This window comes from Tauraco erythrolophus, chromosome 9 (genome assembly GCF_009769465.1).
Source record: "Tauraco erythrolophus isolate bTauEry1 chromosome 9, bTauEry1.pri, whole genome shotgun sequence".
Lineage (NCBI taxonomy): Eukaryota > Metazoa > Chordata > Aves > Musophagiformes > Musophagidae > Tauraco > Tauraco erythrolophus.
In genome coordinates this window covers 16,064,334-16,087,470 of record NC_141473.1, presented here as the reverse complement: position 1 = coordinate 16,087,470, position 23,137 = coordinate 16,064,334, and the positions used below count along the sequence as shown (strand labels likewise).

General features: G+C 42.2%; 1 protein-coding gene across 2 annotated transcripts in view; it reads right to left on the bottom strand.

Moving 5' to 3' along the window:
- LOC104384456 (ligand-dependent corepressor) overlaps positions 1-22,933 on the bottom strand; it is a 53,703-nt gene extending 30,770 nt beyond the window's left edge. The window contains exon 1 of one of the 2 annotated variants that reach the window (XM_086616282.1): positions 22,862-22,933. The gene's annotated coding sequence lies outside the window, so the exon portion shown is untranslated. The remainder of the gene's footprint in view (positions 1-22,861) is intronic. The other variant, XM_086616283.1, reaches the window with a different exon arrangement.
- Between the last annotated feature and the right edge of the window lie 204 nt (positions 22,934-23,137).

Genomic DNA, 23,137 nt, shown 5'->3' with positions numbered 1-23,137 from the left:
AGCTGCTGAATCCATTTAACAAGGACTGCCAGCAGAAAAAAGCATCTACCAACTGTAGCAGCTTTGATCTAGCAAACCCTTGGAGTGTGACTTGGTTTCAGCTACTTTGTCACAGGAGGTCAGTTATACCATCAGTCATTACTGAATTAACTCAATACATTGTTTTCGTCTTTTTGGATCTCAAGTTATAAATAACCCCCTTTCACCATCTCTACAGAGATTTTCAATCTATACAGGAGTCTGCAAAGGGGAATGAAAATGTGATTCTACTTAAGAAACTAAATATAGTTATATCACCCATCACTCTCATGATGATCTGATCATCTCCAACAAATAGCATAGACCTGTGAAGGTTTATTTAATGTTTCTTAGTTGAGGTGAATATACCGAGCTTACCTGTAAGGTAAGAACCACCAAGAGCCTTTTTACTCTGTTATTTGTGATTGTAAAGTCTGTCTGATGTTAAATAAGCCTCCATCCTAAACCATACATAATTGCCCCAATGAGAGTATGCCTTCTGACTCCAGCTAGCTAACAGCATCCTGAAAAATCTTATGATATGCAAAGACACACCACTTGATTAAGTCAAGTGATTATTTCACTAAAACATCAGTGAGCGTATCTAAATTCTGATTAAGAAGCTAACAGAAGAAAAGAAGAATCTAGATCATGGAAAGAAAGCTGAATCATGACTACAGTGATTATGAAGCACATCTGGCGTTTTGAGAAGGCTTCCCAGAAACTTTGGAAATCCTTAGCCTTTTCAGATTGATTGTTCAGTTCTGTCTCAACAGAAAGGATGATCTAGGAGAGATCAGTGAGTGATACAGGCAGCTACACAAAAATGAAAGGCCAACTGAAAAGCAGGGCAGTGAGCAAAAGTTATCCACCTTAAATAAAAACCTCCAAAACACAGATCAGCAGAGAGACATATTTTAACACTGAAAGACATGAGCATAGAACTCATACTAGCTTCAGAGCAGATTATAGTGACTAATTGTTATCACTGAAGTCACATGTGAAAGTATACCTCAAGGGAGGCATTTGTGAGTCTACAACACAAGGTGCAAAGCAAGCACAGCTAACCGCACGGTCCCCTCCAGCTTTACGGTCATTTGCACAACGGTACAAAGCAGGCACATCACTCCTGCACATGGCACAGAAGATATAGCTGTATTACTGTTGTTACTCTTGTGCCAACAGAACCAAATACTAGCAGAAATATCCTTATCCGTCCTTTGTTCCCACCTGAGGTTATGCGTATGCACTAAAGAAGCTGCAATCCCTGATATTCCTCTGGTAACAGATAAGCATAGCCACAGCTGCTGACAACTTTGTCACAAAAGACTACAGCAGCAAACAATTTGGTGCTGAAATAAGTTGTGGAATCTGAAATTGCCAGATGCGATAGAGCACTACTCAGTGTATATTAGGACCGGTGAACCTTCTTTGAAAAAAACCCACACACACAAACGCAAGAACTTGCAGTAAACAGCTACAATATAGCCTGATCTTTGGGGTTTAGTAGAAATTTTCCCAAAGAGCGAGTGGCTGATAAATCTCTCTTTCTCACTTCGGATATCATGTAATGTTTGCCATCGTTCATGTAGCAATTCTTTGAATCTTACTAATCTTTTTGCTTCAGATACACATCATCAATTCCACAAGCTATGCCTGCAGACGTGCTTCACAGGAGAAACACCCAGTCTCTTTAGGGTATTTTCTGTCCAACTACAACTGGGGGTTACACTGAGTTTTTCTTTTTCTTTCTTGACAGCAACATGGAACAGAAGAATAATGCTCAACATCAGGCACTTCTACTCACACTCTTCCCTTTCACTGCAATACAAAAAAACGTGCAGGCGCATACAGAAGACAGTGAAAAAACCAATCCTTTTTGCTTGCATTATTTCTAGACAGGAACAATTTCCTGGTCTAGTCCAATTATGCCAGCAGGAACAAGTGGCAGGACCAGGGACAGCTTAGACAACAACATTGCTGAAATCAAAACCTGTCTGACTTCCTCGTTTGCTCTCTCAGATGGCCTTTCCCTTATTCTGTTTTGAGACAGACATCTGAAGTAGGTAATGGATCACAGCTGAAGACCATATCAGTACAAAAACCTTGGAGTTTGGTCGATGCATAAGTAACATGATAAATAATACATCTTTTCTGATGGTCATTCAGGATTTGAAAGTTATACTCAAGTATCTTTTCTGGGTAGTTACAGTAAATTCGGTGTCCACAAGTATATTTAACAGTTTACATTGCACTTAACTGAGTTACATACACAGTAATTTCAGCTCCTGTCATCTTCTTTAAGTCTTCCTCAAGCCAAGCAGTTCTGTGCAAGCTTTTTGACATTGTCTAGTCTTCTCTACCTCATTTACTCCAGACTTTCTAGAATTCCTGAAGCACAGCATGTTATTGGCCTTTCATAATTAAGGAAGTTAAACATTTAATCTACTGTACTTTGGTTGAGACCACCCTATTTCCTCACAACTTTTGTTTTCAGTCTAGTTGCAGTTCTTTGCTTGAAAGCAGCACGCATGATCTGAACTTGAGAGAACACAGCAGTCCCACAATTTCTGCACACTAACTTTCTCAATGTCACTGAATTATAGCAGAATCTCAGAATATGCTCACAGTTAATCAAATTACAAGTTTCTTGTGCAGAACATCAAACTGTTACAAAGACAAACATCTGGACATCAGCCTTCTAGAACAGCCAGCCTTGCTCCAGTTTTACAGCTGGTATCTCAATAAAAAGGTCTTAGCAGACCTGTTGCTGCCTCAGGTCTGTTCAAAGAATGAAGTCCCTGTTTAGGACACTCAGCAGATGTAAAAACAATTTTTGGTGCTAAGTGAAGACACTGAGAGAACACAGCCTTCTGAGAAACTGCCTACCACAGGTCCTTTTATCAAAATCTGAGTTAAATTTCACAGGTAATCTACACACGAAGCTTCTCCAGCTTGGCATTCCACCTATGTTGTATTGCCAAATTCATATGAGACTGAAATATCTGTAACAGCCTCTATATGAAGAAACAACAGAAACTCTTCAGTTTTGAGTGCCGCCTTGCTAGAAAAGCTTCAGCTTTTAAGATGAGGGTCACTGTCCACTTACATCCAAAGCAGTTCTTTTTGTAATGTCTGAACAGTTCTTTCAGACCACAATCTCAGAAATGGATTTTCTAATGCATGGCTAGGAAGTGCAAGCAGTACAGCCCACATAAACAGTAAAGGAATTTGATACAAACTGTGCTTCTGCAGGCTATGTACTATTCATTTGATCCTAAGGGATTAAAAGTCTGAAGTAGCACTAACTGATACTCAAAGTTACAAAACAGGTTGATGCCTATGACACTTGGTAAATATCTTCCCTTAAGGCCATTTTTTCCCCTACAGAATTCTTCATATGTAAGTTTCTCTAAAAGAGAGTATCATGTGCATGTAATGAACAAGGTACAGCCTAAAGAGTGAACAATAAATCGCTAAAAACAGTGCGTGCAAGAAGCATTAATAACAATTTCATGGAAGTGCCTTGTTTCCCCACTGCTGTCAATTTTATATCTTAAATCCTCTGAAGGTTATTTCAGATATAGCCTACCTTTTTTTAAACTGTTCTTTGACACCAGAAACATTTCCAGGCACAAGCAATCTTAGACTTCTAGAATACACTGTGCTTCAGAAGATTTGATAAAATAAACAATAGTACTCAATGAGCCTCGAATTCCCTTGAAAAGCTTGTAAGAAACCATAATGAACTTGCTTTTCTATAAAACCACAGAAACAACACCAGAAGGGCGAGTGAAGGAATCAGCCACTCACACAAAATGTGGCGGGATACCAGAACAAGCGTTGCAAAATGCTGCACTTCCCTAGCAGCAGTTCTGAGAACATCTGTCAAAGTAGCTAAGCTAAAGGAGAACCGCAGTCTTACCTAAGTTTATTATCCATGAACAGAGCTGGACAGTACGAATGAAAATTCAAGCAGAGAAACTATAACAAATGACTTTATAATGTTAGCCAAGAGGATCGGCAACAGTTTTAAAATAAATTCAAACCACATGAACAGAAGGCTCCTTTCATTTACAAAGGGAAAAGAATGGAAGCGCACTGGAAAACTAAGGCTGCAGAGGAACCTGCGAAATCCGCAGGCTGCACGATGAACATTGCATTCAGCATTAAATTCACTTCAGTAATTTAAACAGTTGCTTATAGTAGCATTTCAATAAGTAATTCAATTACATATAGTAGTAGCTGAGTACATGAGACACTCAAAGAAGTGGTCAAGTCAAAAACATACTTAAAAATAGCATGTTAGTTTAACAATGACTTATTTATCTTTGAATCGCTAACTACTGCCAGACAATTGCTTACATAATAGAAAACACGCAATACCTCATTTTGCAATAACTATACAATCACAAAACACATTTTAAAGGAAGCTGCATTATCATATTCGCAAAATAGTTAGCATAAGAGTTTACTCTTCCAGACAACTGGTTCCTTACAAGTACCAGAACAATGACATGAGATGCAGGGATTCAAAAAACTTCAGTGTGCAATTTTATTTTTTTGTTAACATTTATTTGATGCAAGTATTTCTACAGATATTTGACTATTTCAAGTATTCAAAAATCTCTCATAGGGCCTGTATTCATGCATTCAGAAGTCTGAAGTGGTCTTTCATAAATATCTTGAATCTAAAGATTTTATATGTTCTTGGATTAACCTACCGTTAATCTCATTAGACAAAGAGCCAAGATTTTCGAGAATGAGTGCTAAAGCTGTAACGCTAAATAAGACCTGGCTCATTTAAAACCAACCTTGAAATTCTTCCTATTCCTGCACCCGTTTTAAAGTCACCAATAAGCACTAGTCAGACTGCAGAAAAACTGTTTCTACCAGCAGGCTTCTGAATATGCATAATGCCAAGAAAGCTAATTACATTTCAAAAATAATGATCTATGTGCAATTAAGATACTGGCAACATTTTAATGCAAAAAATTGTTTAAATATACTAACATCCTAGTCTGGGATATCCAGTCAAGCTACGCAAAGAGATGTGTTTGTCCCTTGCATACTCCCAAATGTGGAAGTAGGATCAGAAACTGGATCTGGAAGAAAGGGTAAACAGCATGTTAGTTAAATTCACAGAGGATACTATGTTCGGAGATGTGCAAACATTAGTGAAGACAAATACATAAACGACCTAGAGAGAAAACAAAATGAGTTTGGAAACAAAAATGTTTCATGAAAATAACTTCAAACACTCAATGTAGAGCAAACACAAGTATAGGGGAAGAAACGTAAAATGAAGGAAACCTAGAAGCAGCAACAGTGGACAGTAAGCTGAATATTTGCATTGAAAAACAGTCTGGAGTTGCAGAGGCATCAAACAGAGCAAGGAAATTAAAGTTCTTTCTACAGTCTTTGAGCCAGTAACAATAGCCATCTCCTTGCGCAATTGCCAGGGACTGAAAAATTCCCCTTCACTCCCAGCAAGTGGAAAGCTCTTCTCAATGGCAAATCAAGTTCTGCAGGAGGTAGGGTTTAATTTTTTTTAAGCAAAGTTAACATACGGTTAGCATAAGCCTACGCAGCAGGTTCTTCCAGTACTTCTGCTGCTCGTGGCTTTGTGCAGAACAGGAGGAAGCTAACAAAATGAATCCATTTTTACAGGTGCAACTCAACCTCGTATTGTTCAGATTTATTCCATGTGGTCCTTGAGAAAAGAAACCAAAACAGCTAGTTCAACTACTAAAAAAAAAAAAAAAAGAGAAGAGAGAAAAAGAAAAAAAAACAATGCACCATCCCCTTCACCCTTTACTTTTGCCTTAAATTACTTTCCTGAGAATGACATCCACTCATCTATCACGGTAGATATCTGCTCTATCCAGCTTTAGCAAAGGCAACAGAAGGAAAGAACTCACTCTATCTTTAGAAAGGTTACAAGAGAATCTTCACCCACAGCCGCCACACAAACTTAAATGCAGAGGTTTAAGTAACCAGCATACATCTTCGAGGATTGTCAAGCCTTTGTTCTTCAGAAATACTTCCAGGCATAAACTAAGAACCATTTATTCTGCTTCATTCCTAAATTAACAGAATAGGCTAATTTTGCAGGATTTTTTACTCTCAGTAACACGGCTTCTGTGAGGCACCCATGCAGATGCTTTATAGTCAGGGCAGTCCACAGATCAAAAGGAAATGAAAAAAAAAAAAAACAACAACGAAAAACCTGTTACAGAAGTCATCTTTCTGCCTATCATGTTGCTGGATCTGAGGACAAGCTCCAGCACAGAGGCTTGTGCTTCAATTTATGCATATCATCATCACATGAAAACAGGAGACTGAAAGTTTTCCCCCCTCTTGACAACCGCTAAGCTACGTGATTTTTGAAACAAGTCATCCTATGAACATCTACAGCTTCTGCCTGTGCTGTGATGGCAAGAACATTAGAAACAGTTCCTACTAGTCTGCCTCATCTTTGACAGAGGCTGGTTAGTCCTGCATATTTCAATGGAGACTCAAAAGACAGATTCCCAGGCATTCCTCAAGCCAAAGGTGTATGAAACGCAGTTTTTAAGGGTATTATAGCACCATTTTAACGCAGTTCAAACTCTAGGGACAGTACGGAACCAAGAACCACATCATCTCATTGAAGAACTCAATGCATTTTAGGAAGATGTGAGGCTTCGGACATGACAAAAATTGATCTTTGCTTTTTGCACCAGAGGACGTTGGCAAAGTACCTATGTCATCTTTTGCCCCTTTTGAAGGATCAGTGCTAGCACAACACAAAACTCGTGGAGGCAAATTCTAATCAAGGCTACGGATTCAACGCACAGTCTCATGAGCGTATCTTTCAGCAGTAACAGCAGGTTTTGCAGTCCTTCCCTTCTCTGCTCCGTTACTCATTCCTACCCCTGCCCTCCATCAGTTACACTGGTGCAAGCTCAGGAACTGCATAAGGGACAGGACAAGTGATTTTGGCCTCCCTGCCCCTCCTCCCCCCCTTTTTATTTGATTGTTCAAGAACAGAGCATCCACTTACTCTAATTTGTTAGATGCATAACTGCCTTGGACTCCTTGAAAGTGAAAAACATGGGAGACGTATTACGGTGAAGATGATGAAGAATCAAGGCCTATTAGAACAGAAGGAGCTAGAGTCAACACCACCATGTTCCCAATTTTTTTGCTCAGTGTGCTGCTGGGAACAGAGACATACAGGAGCCGGCCAGATTCGTGCTCCTGCAGAAGAGACCACTGCATGGATCACAAAGCTCCAATGGAAGGCAAAGGGACCTACTGCTGAGTGAGCAAACAGATGTATTCTGCAAATGGTTCTATTCCAGTTCTCTCTCCTCAACACCGTGCTGGTCTGACATAGCCCTGTCAACATGACATGCTGGTCAACCATCAAGAGGTGCCAGCTGACAAATCTCAGCAGATGAATTCAGCACAAGTGCTGAACTGTCCTTAGCTCTACCTGGTTTTTGGACTCCTGTTTGGAAACAAGCCCCATAACAACTTTCAACCTTGTCTAACCACAATATCCCTAAACCAGTAGCCATGATGAATATGCATCCTGACTAGCTGACCACATAGAAAGACCAGTCCAAACCTGCTGGACTCATACATCTCGTGATCAACTCACGTATCCTTTGTGGTATGGATTGTTTCTTGGTGAAAACGGAAGATACTGAACTAAACCAAGAATGCTTCACAGTGGTCTGGTGCAATGAGGGGACAACTACCCTCAGGAGGTTCCCATGGCCAGAAATCTACTGCCTCTGCCATTTCAGAGAGGGCTGCCTCTAAACAAGCTGTTTCAGCAGCGGCCTACCTCTCCGATCGGCATCACAAACCTAAAGCTGTGGGGTACCCCAGCAGGGCTCGTTGTCATTTCCTTAAAGCCCAAACATGCATATCACTCAAATGGGTAAACAGAAACCCTTTCTTTAGGCTAACATTCAAAAGTGTGGTGACTCTAATCCAAAAGTAGAAGAATTAAGATTACCATTATGCTGTAGGAACCAGAACCAAGAAAGACCTACGAGAACCACTACTAGGGGATGTAAAGATAGATTCAGCTGTTTTGATCTCTGGAAACCACCTTTTGCTGCCAGCAACTAGCGATGATCCTAATGTCTCCATTACAGCATCAGTTTCTCTGTAATTTTCTGAAGAAACACATTGGATAAAAGATTTTTATCTACTCACTGGAGACATACTGCAACCTGAGTCACATTCACTAGGAAGGCAGCATCAAGAGCAGAATGACGCTTGCCTGACTCAAGTACTTTAAAGGAGGGGAAAAAAATTCAACAGCAGTAAAATTACACATAGTAAATTTAATTTACAGTAAAACGTGTGTGCATGTAAAATGTATGATTGCAAAATATATTGTGTGAATTCTGAGAAGCAGAGTAAGAAGGCTCAAAATGCCACAACTAACTCATCCCAGCTTACTAGAAGACAGATTACTGCAAACTGAAGGTTACTGTAGACAGGGAAGTCCACTCTGCAGCACGTCTTCAATGTTTTGAAGCTACGATTACTGATCACCTGGCACTTAAACCCATGACAAATCCACCTCTCCACTGAAGGGCTGATCCCACTCATCCTCCCCACGCCCCCCAGATGCTCGCTCATCTTGGCATTTGCATGGTAACACGGCAAGATGGTTCAGGGATCAGTTCTCTGATCCAAACCGCTACACATCTGCACAAAGTGAAGGCACCAGCACAACGGGGGTGATATGACCACCCTTCTCTGCAGTATTTTAAATCGACACTACATTAAAAACTACCGTGTAACCATGAATTGTGCTTTTACAAGAAAATTCACTTCCCCTGCTATGCATCCCTTGGATGTGTATTCTATTTTCCTGTGGTTGGAATCAAGACCTTTCCTGCAGGATCTCCTATACTGGCCAGCATTAAACAACTGTACTCTCTCATACTGCTCATCTAGGTTAAATGACATAAAATTATCATTTCTGAGAAATTACCATCAGAGTTACTGACCAAACCTGTACCTACTATAACGCAACGTAAATTTGCACAGTTTGGCAAGGCCTGTAGGTGGACTTGCAGTTTCTTCAAAGTCAGGGTGAAATGCTTTATTACAGTTGCTCTAGCATCACCTCTCCTTTATTTAACACAGGAAAAAAGTCTGAGTGTTTTTTGTAGCACCTTCTACACACACTAGACAAAGTTCATGATATATAAACTATAATCAATACATTTTAATATTTTCCACCAAACAGTGATTTTTGCACAGAGAATAATTTCATGCCTTTTCAGAAATCTGACCCTCTATGACCTTGCTTACATTACTGTGATGCATACAGTTAAAAAAACAGATAGCATAATGTTTAACTTATTCTGGAAAAAGAATAACTCATGACTCAAAAGCCAACAGCGGTTCTATTAAATATTCTTGGGGACCATTTTCTGATGTTGATTTCCTTAAAAGAAAAGTTCTCTGATGAATCTATCTAGGCAAATCTCTACATTGTCCTAATTCTTAACTCATTAACTGGGAAAAAAAAGCGCTTTTAGAACAGCTTTTTCCAGGTAACTTCTATTTGCATTTCTAAGCTTAAAAAAAAATAAAACCCAAACCCAGAACCTGCCTGCCTTCTCCCACCACTGTCTCCCCAAACACTATCCCTCAAGTTTCACATTGGAACTTTAATAAGCAAATGCTTCAAAAGAATACACTTCTTTCTCTCCCATGGGAAGATGACAGGTACTTACCTGAAACTGTTTTTCACCTAGAGTGGGAAATACTTCGTACATTTCCCAAAAATGCTTTAAGATGTATCTGGAAGACTAACGGAGTTTAGTCTGTAGTTCCAGTACCTTAAAACTAAATAGTCGTGATTTCCCTTCAGACAAATCTCTTAGTTATGCTTACCCCCACTTGTCAAAAAGAAAAAGGAAAAAACAGCAGAACCCACACACACTCCAAAAAAAACCCAAAACAAACAAAAACCTACCCAACCACCACACCACTAGAAATATCTATTAAAGGCTATATTTTTATGCAAAATTTACTTCATTGCTCTGGTTGACCACCCAGTTTTCTTGTCGCTGGATTTCACAAAAAACATCTCTCAACTAAACTAACTATACCATTTAGTACAGTGCTCAGCCAACTTAATCCAGAGGCAGAAACAACAAAAACTTTTAACTTCTGTTTTAGATGCATCTTTACATCCTTCAGTGGATTCAAACAAGGCAAGTAATTATACAGCTATTAAAGTTTATCATCTCCTTTCTAAAAGCATTCTTGTGAAGTTTGACTCTCATTTATGCTAATCTGGATTTTCAAAAGAGAGCTAGTTTTAGAGAGATACTCATTTTCCTTCACTGGTTCCGAGAGGAAAGACTTTTGGGATATTTCAAGGCGATGATGTACCATCAGCTCATATTCAGCTCTATCTTGTCTACCTCTGCTCAGACTGAACTAACAGGGAGAAGCCACCTGAAGGAAAGAATGCATTACCAAGGCGATTGAAAGCCTGTAGTCAGGTATTTTGCGTGTCATTTTGGAAACAAGAGTAAGCGTATGAATGTCCGTGAGGCCACCTGAAGGGAAAAATCATATTGCCAAGGCCATCTGACTCATTCAGCTTTCACCCCAGCCCTGCGCTGAGGGTGGACTGTCAGCAGAGAGTGAATCCGTTATTGCACTGACAGCCGAAGCCCATTTGCACACCGGCTGCCACGCTGACAGAAAGCGGGAATTTGTCCACAGGAGAGCCTCACTTGTCACACCTAACCACAAGCTGCTCCAGCAGGCACCAGTACCCTTTCACCACCACTGCGAGTCAAGAGTTTGTAGTTCAGAGGCACAGGACACCCCTTGCATGGATTCCTTCACGTAATACCCACATCCATGGCTTTCGTTCTGGCCCGCTCACAGCTAAGGTCCCATGCACCCTGCTCAGCCTAACCTAGGACCTCTCACTAAAGCCAAGGCTTATCAAACCTTGACTTCAGGACCCAGCTTACAAACAGACCCTGATATAACTGCACTGGCAAAATTATGGGGCAGGAAACCAGTGTTCAGAACAAGAATTCTTTAATTTTCCTACAGAAAGTTTTGTCATCGCCAACAGAATCCCAAAACTATGCAATAAATTCAGCACTCTCAACTCTGCAAGTCCACGAGCACAAACCAGCTCTGAAATTAGCTCTGTCTGCACTTACAGGCAGAACCACGAAAACTCTCCTAGGCAGCACCATGGCATGCTGAGAGCAAAGACCTATCTGCCCTAAAGACGAGATCGGAGAATCACTCATCTCTTCCCCCAGACTGAATACGAAAGAAGTATTCCTCTTCTCTTACAGTAATGGAAAGCCCTCCAAGTTCCAGATATAGTAGGACAGACGGGAAAGAACATCAAGCAGGATTTAGGGTTAGGATGCTGAAATGCCCATGAGCACAACAAGCAGAAGGCGCTGGTTTCTTGGGAACTAGTGTTTCTGCATAGACTCTTTTTTTTTTTTAAAGTAGGTTTAGTAGTTTTAGTCCTGGGGAAAAAAAAAAAACAAGTTTCCAAAAATAGCTGCTTACTTTCTGAAGTTGGTGAGGTGTCATCACAAGCGCATTTAGCTGCTAAAGTTCATCAACATGCCAGTAAGTATAGACCAAAGCAGCTGTGATTGACTTCTCCCTACATGCCTTCCTCTCCACCATCTCCTATTATACAGAAAGCTGCATAAGGCATGTCCTGTCCTCGGGGCAGGAGCAGTCCTTGGGCTACGAGGGGTTGAGAAAATCTAAAGCCCTATCTGCTGTTCTTATTTGGAGCACAGAATTCAGTTCAAAGTACAAGCAGCAGGAAGATACGAATTCAAGATTAGTCACAGGCAAACAGATGAATTAGGAACAAGAACCAATCTGTTTCTCATAGGCAAGGAGTGCAGCCTCCATGGCAAAGTAGACTACAGTTCTGCAACATCTTTAACTTACAAAGTCAATTTTTAATCAAATTTGAAACTGAGTAACTTGTTGAGCAGAGTAACCTCTGAACTCTATATTCAATTGCATACTGTTAACGTGATCAGCCGGTGACCTCAGCTATGGTTCTAGTAAAACAGAGTGAGCTGGAATTGCAGTCAGCATGGAGACTATTTGGGCTTTGATACCCAGAACAGTAGTGCACCTTCGGATTACCAAACAGCTTAGTGTCCATTCCATACTTCAAACACCTTTTAGTCACTGAAATAAATAAATTCATGTCCTCTTGAGACCAGAAAGGCAGTTTACCTGCTGTTTCAGGGTATCTGCCAATGCACGGCAGAGAGATGGCATCAGTTTAGGGTCAAGCCCGTGTATTCAAAGTTCCCTTCACAACCATGTAAGGGAGAAGCGTTAACGAAATTTTTAGGTTCAACACAAACTCTAGCAGTAGCAGCAGTTCGGCCTTCACAGCAAGGTTCTTGGAAGGGAAAAAGTACAGAAGTATAGGGAGTGCAGCACTTAAAACAGACCTACTTAACACCACTCTGAGCTTTTTCCAGAAGTCAGCTTTCAAGTTGAAGTTTTCCAGGGTTAGTCTCCTCCATGATATCCAGTTTTGGATAAAATATGTTTTTAAATGGTTAGCTATGAGAAGAAAAATGAAAGATAAAACTCAATCCTAATCTAATAGATGACTAAATATCAGCCCATACTCATTAACACCTACAGCCACTTTGCAAAGGAAAAACAGCCCTTGTTTATAAATCATTTAGAGCAGTAATTTTCAAACTGTGGGCTCCTGAAAAGCACAAAGACCCCACGCAATTTAAACTATTGGCAATAGCCTTATTTTTCCACAGCTGCTTCTTGCCAACTCCAGGTTGAAAACCATGATTTCAGAGAGCCCTGGCAAAACATGGTTCTTCCCTTGAGGGGTTAGGCTTGTTCAAGAGAGAAATATGGTATTCCTGCTGAATTCAAAAGATCATATGCAAAATGGACCTCCACATGGCCTGTCTCAACTGAGCACTGAAGCTGTTCACTCCGAAATTGCTGCACATCTCTAAAGAAAAATTGCAGAGTCAAGTCCAAGGGATTAGATTTTGTGAAGAGTTTGCAGAAATACTCCTGTGAGATACGAGAGCTAGATTCTCATACCATCATACCGCACAGTGCCACATGATTACATTTTTATTACTTTGTATGAATGCATAGGATAACAAGGAGGACAGAAAAGAATAAAAAAAAAAACACAAGAGAAATGTGCAGGCAGTAGTTAAGAGTTTAGTCAGAAATACCAAAATTAGTGTTATACTTGCTATAATTTTGTACCCCAAGTACAAGTTAGAATAACCGAAACATTTATGAGAAACATTTCATAGAATCATAGAATGGTTCAGGTTGGAAGGGACCTTAAAGATCATCTAGTTCCAACCCCCCTGCCATGGGCAGAGAAATCCTCCACTACACCAGATTGCCCAAAGCCTCATCTAACCTGGCCTTGAACACTTCCAGGGATGGGGCATCCACAACTTCTCTGGGCAACGTGTTCCAGTGCCTCACCACCCTCAATGTAAAAAATTCCTTTTTTACATTTTCAATGTAAAAAATTTCAGGGAAAAAAGTGTGTGTCCGTTCCGCCCCCCCCTGCCCCAAGACACTTTGACACTTCATTTTTTACCTGTCTTACACAACACATTTTGAAGTATGGATACTTATCTAAACCCACACATAACCAACATTTCACATTTAAGTTTTTTCCTCACCCTTTTCCATGCTTCACTCAATCTTACAATATTTTGAAAGATAGTAAGCTACAGTACACAGATGCACAATAACCATTAAAGTCAGTGAAACATTCCACTTCCAGTTGAATAGGAGTGCAACTTTTCCAAAGGACATTTAAAACCAGTAACGGGCACTCTCCTTACTCAGCAGTGAGGTCAATCAGATCAAGAAATGATCATCAAAACAAAAGCACAGAAGTTTTTTTCCAATAGAAGCTTTCCTTGCTGCCTATTTTGGAAGTAAAGACTATCAGATGACTGCTTTTTCCATAAAAAATAAGCAAGATCTTTGTAAGAAACCCCAGAAGATAGATTATAGTATCATATAAGCTTAAGTTTCACTAATTACTTTCAAAACATAAAAAGGAAAGCTAGGGATAAGGTAGCTATACTCCTCCTCTTCTAAAGGATGTAAATGGAATGCTTGCTTTAAGAAGATTGCTTTTAAGTTTTCTTAGGTCAGAAAAGGAAATGACCTCCATGCTTTTCTACTCTCTTACTTTTGCAGAGCAAAATGGAAGTTGTTAAGTGTCCACCTCTGTAAAAAGTTTTCTTCACACAAAGGATACAATGGCATGTTTTCAGAAACGCACCTAGAGATCGTGATAAAGCATCACCTAGAAAGCTGCTTCATCGTTTTTGCCACAATTACAAATCTTAACCCAGGAGATGACCAAACTTGAGACAAAGTCTGCTGTAACACTAGCTTATCTTCAACTTGTTCACGAAAAGGACAAAATAACTGCCAAGTAAGCCAAGAGCCAAGCAAGCCAGTTCACTATCAGCATTTAAACAAAGCAAGTAAGGCCTAATCACAATCCATTTTGTGTATTCCAACATATTTATACATTTCTTACGAAGCCAAAGCCCACGGGACACAAGGCACAGGCTAAGAGAGGGCTCTTGGGGCCACAAGACTCCCAGGCTGAAGCACACAAGCACATTACTCCCGCTGACGGGTGGCTATCCCATGACGAAGCTTCAAAACCGACCCCTGTGGTTGTCCACGGATTAAGCACAGGCAAAGTACGTAAGAGCTTTGTGCACGCAAACCGCTGCGGAGAGTTTAGCAGCCGCAGGACCAGCCTGTCCTGGCCAGGGAGGAGGCTGAACTCCAGCTCTGTTACACAGGTAACACAGGAAGCTGCCGCCTGTAACACAGATAGAGTAGCAGAGGGAACCAAACCACACATGGCTGAGGACTAACGACTGACACGGCTACACATTCAGGAGAACAGCGGCGTTACTACTGCCCTGGAAGCGTTAGGGTGGGGAATGGCAGGCTGCTGGCTGAAACTTTCACATCCTTGTGTTAGTGTAACCAACAGAGAAAGAAACCAAGAAGTGAAGAACTCTTCAGCTTGACTATCTGTTCCTCCTCCTATTCTGTCAGTTACTCCACTTTCGAAACATGACCACCTCCCTAACCTAGTAACAACAGAGGGCAAAAGACCACAATAGACTCATCTACGCAATCTTCTCCAGCTAGATATTGAAAAGCCTGTACTATAAGCGAACGCAAAAAATGTTCAAAGAGAACCAGGAAATTTTTCATTAGTAAACTCAACTCAAGAGTTAAGATTGCCTGGTGGCCTCTGATGTCTTTCCACGCTGCTGGATTCAGCTTCTGAAAGCTTCCTTTGTTAACGAATACTAGGCTCTTGTCCAGTCCTCTTTTCTCCCTCTCTTCTCCCTCCCATAAAATATCATGGTCCTCAGGGCATAAGGAACATCCTTTGTCTCCCTGCAAGTCTTCCCTGTGCAGCCACTTTGCCATCGCTTCTGGAAAATGCAACAGGAGTGCCATCTTTCCTCTGTAAAAGGAGTGGAAAAAACTGATGGAGACATCATCAAATAGCAATTCTACTACATAGGAAGTGGTGTTCTGCAGAAATGTTGAAACACCATAACCTCCACTTCATTTTTTGTGTGCCAGCAGTGATGATGTGTAACTTAAGTTTTCTACTCGGCTTTGAGGGCTGAATTTTTTTGTCAACTCACCATAAAAGAACACATGATACTATGCAGGATTACAAGGCAAAACAAACCTGAGATGAAAGGCAAATAACTTGATGTCCAGAGAAATAACAGTACAGCATTCTTCAAGAGAAAAAGGATGAAGCTGAAGCTCTCACTTCCCAAAAGAAGCTGAGGTCGCATGGATTTATCAGAGAAAACTGAGGAACTCCAGAGGCCTGCAAAGGTAGTGGGGAAAAATGATGTAGAGTTGCAACTTACTAATGAAGGTACTGGATGAGAGCATCCAACATGGTTGGGAAAGCAAAGCCCACAGTTCATTATCAGGGAGAGAGCATGGTATAATCCACAGCACTTTGAAGAGGGAGAATGAAGCAGTGTTCCTGCTACTGTAAGCGAACACGATGCCTGTAGAAATGAGTACTTATTCAGCAAATGACAACTTGGATTTGTGCATGTGTGATGACACCAGTGGTAAAGCCTCAACTCTTCACCCTCTCTCTCTCCGTCCTCTGCAGATGTTGTAGCAAAAAAAGATTGTTTTCCAGTCAGGGAACTCATTCACCAAGCTGCCACACACAGTTGTGCCAGCACAGAGGGGACTATTTAAGCCAGCTTAGACAGCGCTGCCATCAAATATAACCACGGTCTGTAGTGCAGTTACAAGACAGAAGATGCAAACTAGAAAACTCCCTGCCTTTGGAGGAGGCTACTCTGTTCTTTCCCCTTCCCTTCACCCCAGGGACGCGATCTCATCCAGTGCTTCAGGTGAGCTCTGCTGCTCATCTCCTTCCTAGCTAGGACAACTCAGGTTACTAAGCATCACCAGAAGATCAGCTTGTTTTGCAGTCTTCTGTCAGCTTAGTAAGAACAAGCACCACCATCCCTTTTGGCCAGAGGTAGAGCCTAGACTGGCTCAGCCCATCCCATCCAACCTTGCCCTCAGAAAACACCGACAGTTTTGTATTTCTCAGTGCACTAGAAATATCCACCCCAGTAACCTTCGGGAACCACAACTTCATCCTCTTAAGAGTGAAAACTTATAGACACAGGAGGGTGAGGAAGAGGATTGGAAAGTCCCATGTAAAATACTGCAGTAGTGTCCCCTCTGCCCCAATCAGTATGACAGGGTTCCCTTTCTTTAACCCTATTAAATGCCTGTTCGTCCTCAAGTCTTGCCTAAACTGATTTTTAGGAAGTATTCTTGTTGTTTTAAATTAGTGGTGAAACAACACAAGTTCTGAAACAAAAAAAAAAAAAAAAAAAAAAAAAAAAACAAACAAAAAAACCCCAAACAAACCAAAACCAAAAAAAACCACGCACATGACAGTACTTGTCTGGATGCAAGAGAGCCTAAGATGGCAGAGCATTAAGCCATTTAAGTACTGTGCAATAAGGATTTAGACAACTGAGTGTAAGAATTTGGATTCTGCACCATCCATTCTTAATTAAAGTGCAGTTACTGTATTTCTGTACATGACAGTATTTAGACTATCATCAATATACAGCACAAACTGTCAAAAATGGCTTAAAAACGTGAACAGTCCTTCAGGTACTCTTAAAATGGTGTCATACCACAAAGCTGTAAATCTGTAGTATATATATCTCAATATAAATACTACAAAGATTTTATCTAGGTGGATTTGGACTATTTCCTGCATGCACAGAATGGATTACTGTAATTCATTTTGAGAAGTTCTATTAGAAGATGAACCCTGAACATCATTAGCTCTTCATTAAAAGTTAAGTCAAAAAACCCTACACTTCCAGCAGGATGAACATGTCCAAAGAAGGAAACCTCCCACCTTGAGTGATAGTTATTACGTCACACAAATTAAAACAGATTTTTGTTGAAACGGGAAACATACCAAGTGTTTTGGCCTAGTCCAAAATTTCATGTTGCAGCCACCAGAAGAAATCAAGATGGCAGAACACAAAGATGTTTTTAAGTATGCTTTTCTTTGGTTGGTGTTGTCTCTGTCAGTAGAAGTTATTCTTCATTTGCAAACAGGGAAACCAGGGCAAATCTGAAGTGATTTAAGGAGAATCCAAAGAGATATTCGAAACAGATCTAGATTCATCCCCTGCAGTTCAACTTCTACTGTTCTTTAGATACATACCATCCTCCCATGAACATTTAAAATAAAGATAAATATCAAGCTACAAAATTTCACTCCTTACAAGTAAATATTTTTATTTTTAAATGACAGCTGCCTCGATTTTTTCCTGGCATAAGTTTATCATAAAAGGGTAATTCTCCCTCCCTGTATCTATCCTGCCAACAGGCAAAAATGTTTTTGTGTAGACTTGATCCTCTTGAAGAAGCCTTCTGCTACTATACCGTAATGTTTCTGTACAATGGATTTACATTAATAAAAAAAGCCACAAACTGCATCTGCATTACATGCAGGTTGAAATAAGGCAAATAGTACCACTTGCACATTTGCTGGGGACATGGCTGACCGCATATCTAAAACAGATACCAGTTTAGAATAGCCCTATGTTTAAACTTTTACTTTAGCACCTACATTAACTTGCTTTTTTATTATTATTTTCCATCACCATCAAGTGTATAATAAGCTTTCTCATTTTGGAATAAAGAAATAAAAACTGCCCTTTGAACTAGAACTACGTTAACCACTTGGAGACCCAAGCCTACTTCCAAAACAATGAGATAACAGGACTAACTGTTTGGAAGCAGCAGCTAAGCTAATTCATATCACATACAGGCTGGAACTATACCCAAGCAATAATCAAGATAAGAAAATGTAATAAAGATTTCAGAATTATTCAACTGTTACACATCTCCTCTTGATTAATACTAGCTTCTAATACTTCCTGATGTATCATATTTCTTCCACAGGATCCACACTTTAGTCCTAAGTATCTACGGTCATGGAAGATCATCACTATTCAACCAATTAGTACACAGAAACAGATCAGGTACTTCGGTTGCAGTACTTCACCAGCAACAACCATTAAAAAAAAAAAAAAGGAAATAACTTCAGCTTATTTTAACATCTTAAGAGTAAAATGAACAGCTAAGCAGCACCTCAGTGAAACACTGACAGAGCTCAAGATGACTGAAATCTTATGTGAATGTTACAGGTTTTCCCTTTATGTCATGGTTTTGCTTCCAGACCTAGGGTCACTGCTGAAGAGAACTAATACAGTCCCTCCCTGCCCCCAGCCCCTCAACACAGGCTGTAATTCAGTCTGGGAGTCTCTAAGAGTACAGCTAATATTTAACAAAGGGCCAAGCATCACCAGCAAGTAGAAATGCATGTGAACACCTCCAACTATCACTCCAGTAACCACACGGCATTGCAATGCTATTACTGCCTGCATAAAAGGTGTCAGGAGGGATCTGGGGGTTCTCTCCTCCCTCAAACTTCCCATTCCTTAGCTGATCATCAACTATTCCCAATTCAGCAAGTGCCTCAGTAGCAAGTGACTGGAGGCTGGAGAGGCAGGCGGTGGAAATCACCATATACATTTGTCTCTAAGTATCTGCCTTTGGCCATAGAGGAAGATGCCAACGCTCAAGATTGGCACAGAGAACACACATGTCAGCATCAAATAGTTATCATCTTGTGTACTGGGTCTCTAGAATTGAGGTCCTACCAGGGCTTCAAGACACTGCGCGCCACTCCCAGCTACCCTCCCACGCTGTGGTTCAACAGCTAATGCACCTCACTGCAAAAAGAGCTTAGACACCCCTTCTTCACACTTCCCTCCACCTCTGGGCCATGGCATGCAGCTCCCTCAATTGCATCACTGCATCAACAGAACTGTTCGGGGCTTGTCCCCCACCACCTCCCTCCCCCAAAAAAGAGGCTTGAAACGCATGATGAGGAAGGAAGGTTTAAGTCAGACCAGTTCTCTGAGCTACCTCCCACAAAAACCTGTGCTGCCACAACCGAAGGCGCAACTTTGTGACAGTTCAAGATGATCTGTCCCTGCAGCCGCGTTCTTGCTCTTTTCTTTCCCACCAGCTATACATTCTCAACCCTCTTCCTTGTGCTACCACCGGTATTTGCTTGACCCAGCAGTGAGCCAGTTCAGGCAGCTATACTAACAGAAAATCATTCCACTCCCTCCAAAAGACGATGCTTTCTGCTAGCGTAACTTCCTTGAATTGGCTCCCTGTGGGCAAAGGTGGTCCTTCAGTCCTCCTGTGGTTTTGCTCCCCTTGAGAGCACAAGCTTAGTTTGACAGACTGCCATGAAGACGCAGTCCAAGAGAGCAGCCTATTGCAGAAGCAAGAAACAAGAGGGAAAAGTGAATTACTTAAGACATTTTTATTGCCAAATGCCCTAGTTCAAACCACAGGCTTTGTTTTGTCTGACTACCACACTGTGTGGTATGAGAATGACTTTTCAGGGAACGATGCTAACACAGAATCCCACACACCTCAGACTTACTTTCAGAACTAAATATGAACGGGTATTTCTGAAGCAAAAAGAAGGATTTTTTCCATATTCTGCTTCCCCATATTTATCTATCAGTACTTATTACAGGAACAAATTCTTAAAGACTTCTACAAACGGCCAAGGCAAAACAGAACACTACATCATTTAACAGGTCAACTTCCAGACCTCAAGGAACACTGTCAAAACTCACTTAAAAAGACAACAGAGATCTATTTGGGGGAAGAGGTTAAAACCACAGCATAATTTCAGCTGGACATCCTGGTCTATTGCCATAAACTTTTTAAAATTCTATGAAAAAATATCAAAATCAAAAAAGGTAACAACACATTTATACGACACAACAATTTATGCAAGATCCATACTAGGAACAGGGCAGGTCCTGAGATCTCATAAAGCTGATCAATTTGAGGTTGAAACTATTTATGACATAGTGACATCAAGATAAAAGTCACATAACACTGTTACACTTTGGACTTTATTTTTTTTTTAAATAGTTTTGTACTTTACCTCCAAAAAATCCCAGTAAACTTAACAGTGCTCACAATATCTTTTGTTAAACACATACAGAGGGACTTTCACAGAGGGAAATCTTTTGGAGGAACAAAACGTATATCAAATTTAAGCATAAGAAAGAGATATTGAAAGGACAGAGGAGAAAGCAACTTCTCCAGGAGCTGGCAATTTAAATGGCTTTCGGGAAGTGGAACAGGGTGTGTATGAATGGGGGTGGCGGTGGGGTGGTGTTTGTTTTAAGTTTTAGCACTTAGGGCTGCTAAGACTTTAACAACGTACTGTTTTCCTTGAGTCTGTAGATAACACAAACTTCTCCAGTTACCCAAGATTTTTAAAGAGCAGCATAACGAACAGACACAACTCTTACACTTCACCACACGATCTTCAATTGTAGCTTTGAAAATGTCCTTTTTTTTTCTTTTTTCTTTTTCTCTCCCCCCTCCTCTCCCCCCCCCCCCATTTACTCCTCACAGCTATGTGGTTAAACTCTTGAGCAGCAGGACAGCTCCTTTGGAGGATTCAAGGACCCAACGACACAGCAGCAGGGACGGAGGAAGAGAAGATGACTGCTGCAAGTGGGGAGTTTAGAAAGAACTAGAACAGGTGATCCCCAGCAGCCAAGGTAAGAGGAGATGAGAAAAGGAGATAGAAGTAAAATAAATCCGGTTCAAGCAGAGGTGGAAGCCAATAACATGTTCCTAACATAGCAAAACAACAAAAACCCATAAACTGGATCTAAAAGCGTCAATAATTGGCTAAAAAGAAAACTCAGCACTTTCAAGTAGAGTCTGTGTTTCTCAGCAGTGTATTGTCTTTGAATTGCTTTTTGCTTAATACAAGTTAATTGCTCCTATTAATCTGGATTTAACAAGCATCTAAGTGCACACTTCTATATTACAGAAATTTAAACTTTTAGATAAAGCCAAAAATATAACAGCAGCAGTTACAACTCCTGGTGTAACCAAAATGGTGTTTCAAATCCCTGATAATGAACTAGGATGCTGAGCTAACTGACAATAAGAGGTTTAACTCTGCACATAAGGAACTAAAGTGAATCTGTGAATGTTATTACAGATTACCTACGCTGAGCAGTCACTGGCAGATTATGGCCATATTTGCATATTTAAAATAAAATGAGGATTTGTGCTCAATTAAAAGCAGGGGGTCAAACAAGAAGAGACATACCAGTGTTCTGATTAGAGATTTTTAAGATTGCTCTGGAAGTTCACAGTCTACTGTTGTCAAACCTATTTTACTATCTTTGCAAACATCCACTGAATTCCTGGCCTAGAGCCGGTGTTTATGTGTATTTTGAGACCCGCAGAAAAGGTCTCGATTTCTCGCTAGGGAAAGAGAAAAGGGCGAAAATCTATATTTTGAACAGAGAAAGTTACTCGAGATGAAAGAGCGTCCGGGACTTCTTTTTCAAAATCCCCAAATATTGATTGCAAGGAGCCTGCATAACAACAAACGCGCACGAGAGAGGAGGAGGAGGAGGTGGGGGGAACAAAAAAAAAAAAGATAAAAAGATAAAAGCAATCACACATCCTTTTAAGCCCCGCGGCCCCCGCTCCGGCTTCACGCCGTCAATCCGGCACCCGATCCACAACTTTCCGCCGGCCCGGCGACCGCGCTCCCCCCGCCCCGAGCCTCCCTCCGCTGCTTCTCCCGCTGGGGCGCGGGGCGGGCGCGCCGCCGCCGGCTCCGCGGCCTCGCGGCCTCCCTCCGTTCCCTCCCCGCCTCACGGCGGCGGACCGGGGCAGGCGGGCCGGGCTCGCCTCGCCTCCCGCGGCGGCGGATGGGCAGTGACAGGCGGGCCGCTCCCCGCCGGCGGGCGCGGCCCCGGCCCCGCCGTAAACAAGTTTGAAGGGGCCGCGGCCGGGCCGGGCGGGGAGGAGCGGGCGCGGCGCTGACAGGGGCCGCACAAAAGGGCAGGGCAGGGCAGGACCCCCCTCCCGGCTCCCTCCCCGGCGAAGGGCGGGGCCCGGCCCGGCGCCGCTCGCCTCACAGCGGCCCGCGACGGCGGGGGAAGGGGGGCGGGCCCGCAGGCCGCGGCGCCGCTCGCCTCACGGCCCCCCCCGGCGGAGCCTTCGCCCGCCGCCACCGCCGCCGCCGCGGGGCCCGGCCCGGCCCAGCCTCCCCGCCGCGCCCGCCGTCCCTCACCTACACAGTGAATGAGCTTGTGTCGCCACGAATCGAGCTGGTGGCGGACGCCGCGCCTCTCGATGGAGCACTGCCTGCCGCCCGCACGGGCTCGCCATCTTCTGGGCGGCGGGCGGGGGTGGGGGCGGCGGCGGGCACGGCCAGGGGGGCAGGGACGGGAAGGAAGGGCCGCGCGCCGCGCCGCGCCACGCCCACCCGCCGTCAGCGCCCGCCTCGCCGCGCCACGCAGGCGCCGCCGCGCGCCGCGCCACGCCCCCTTCCCGCCGCGCGCCTGCG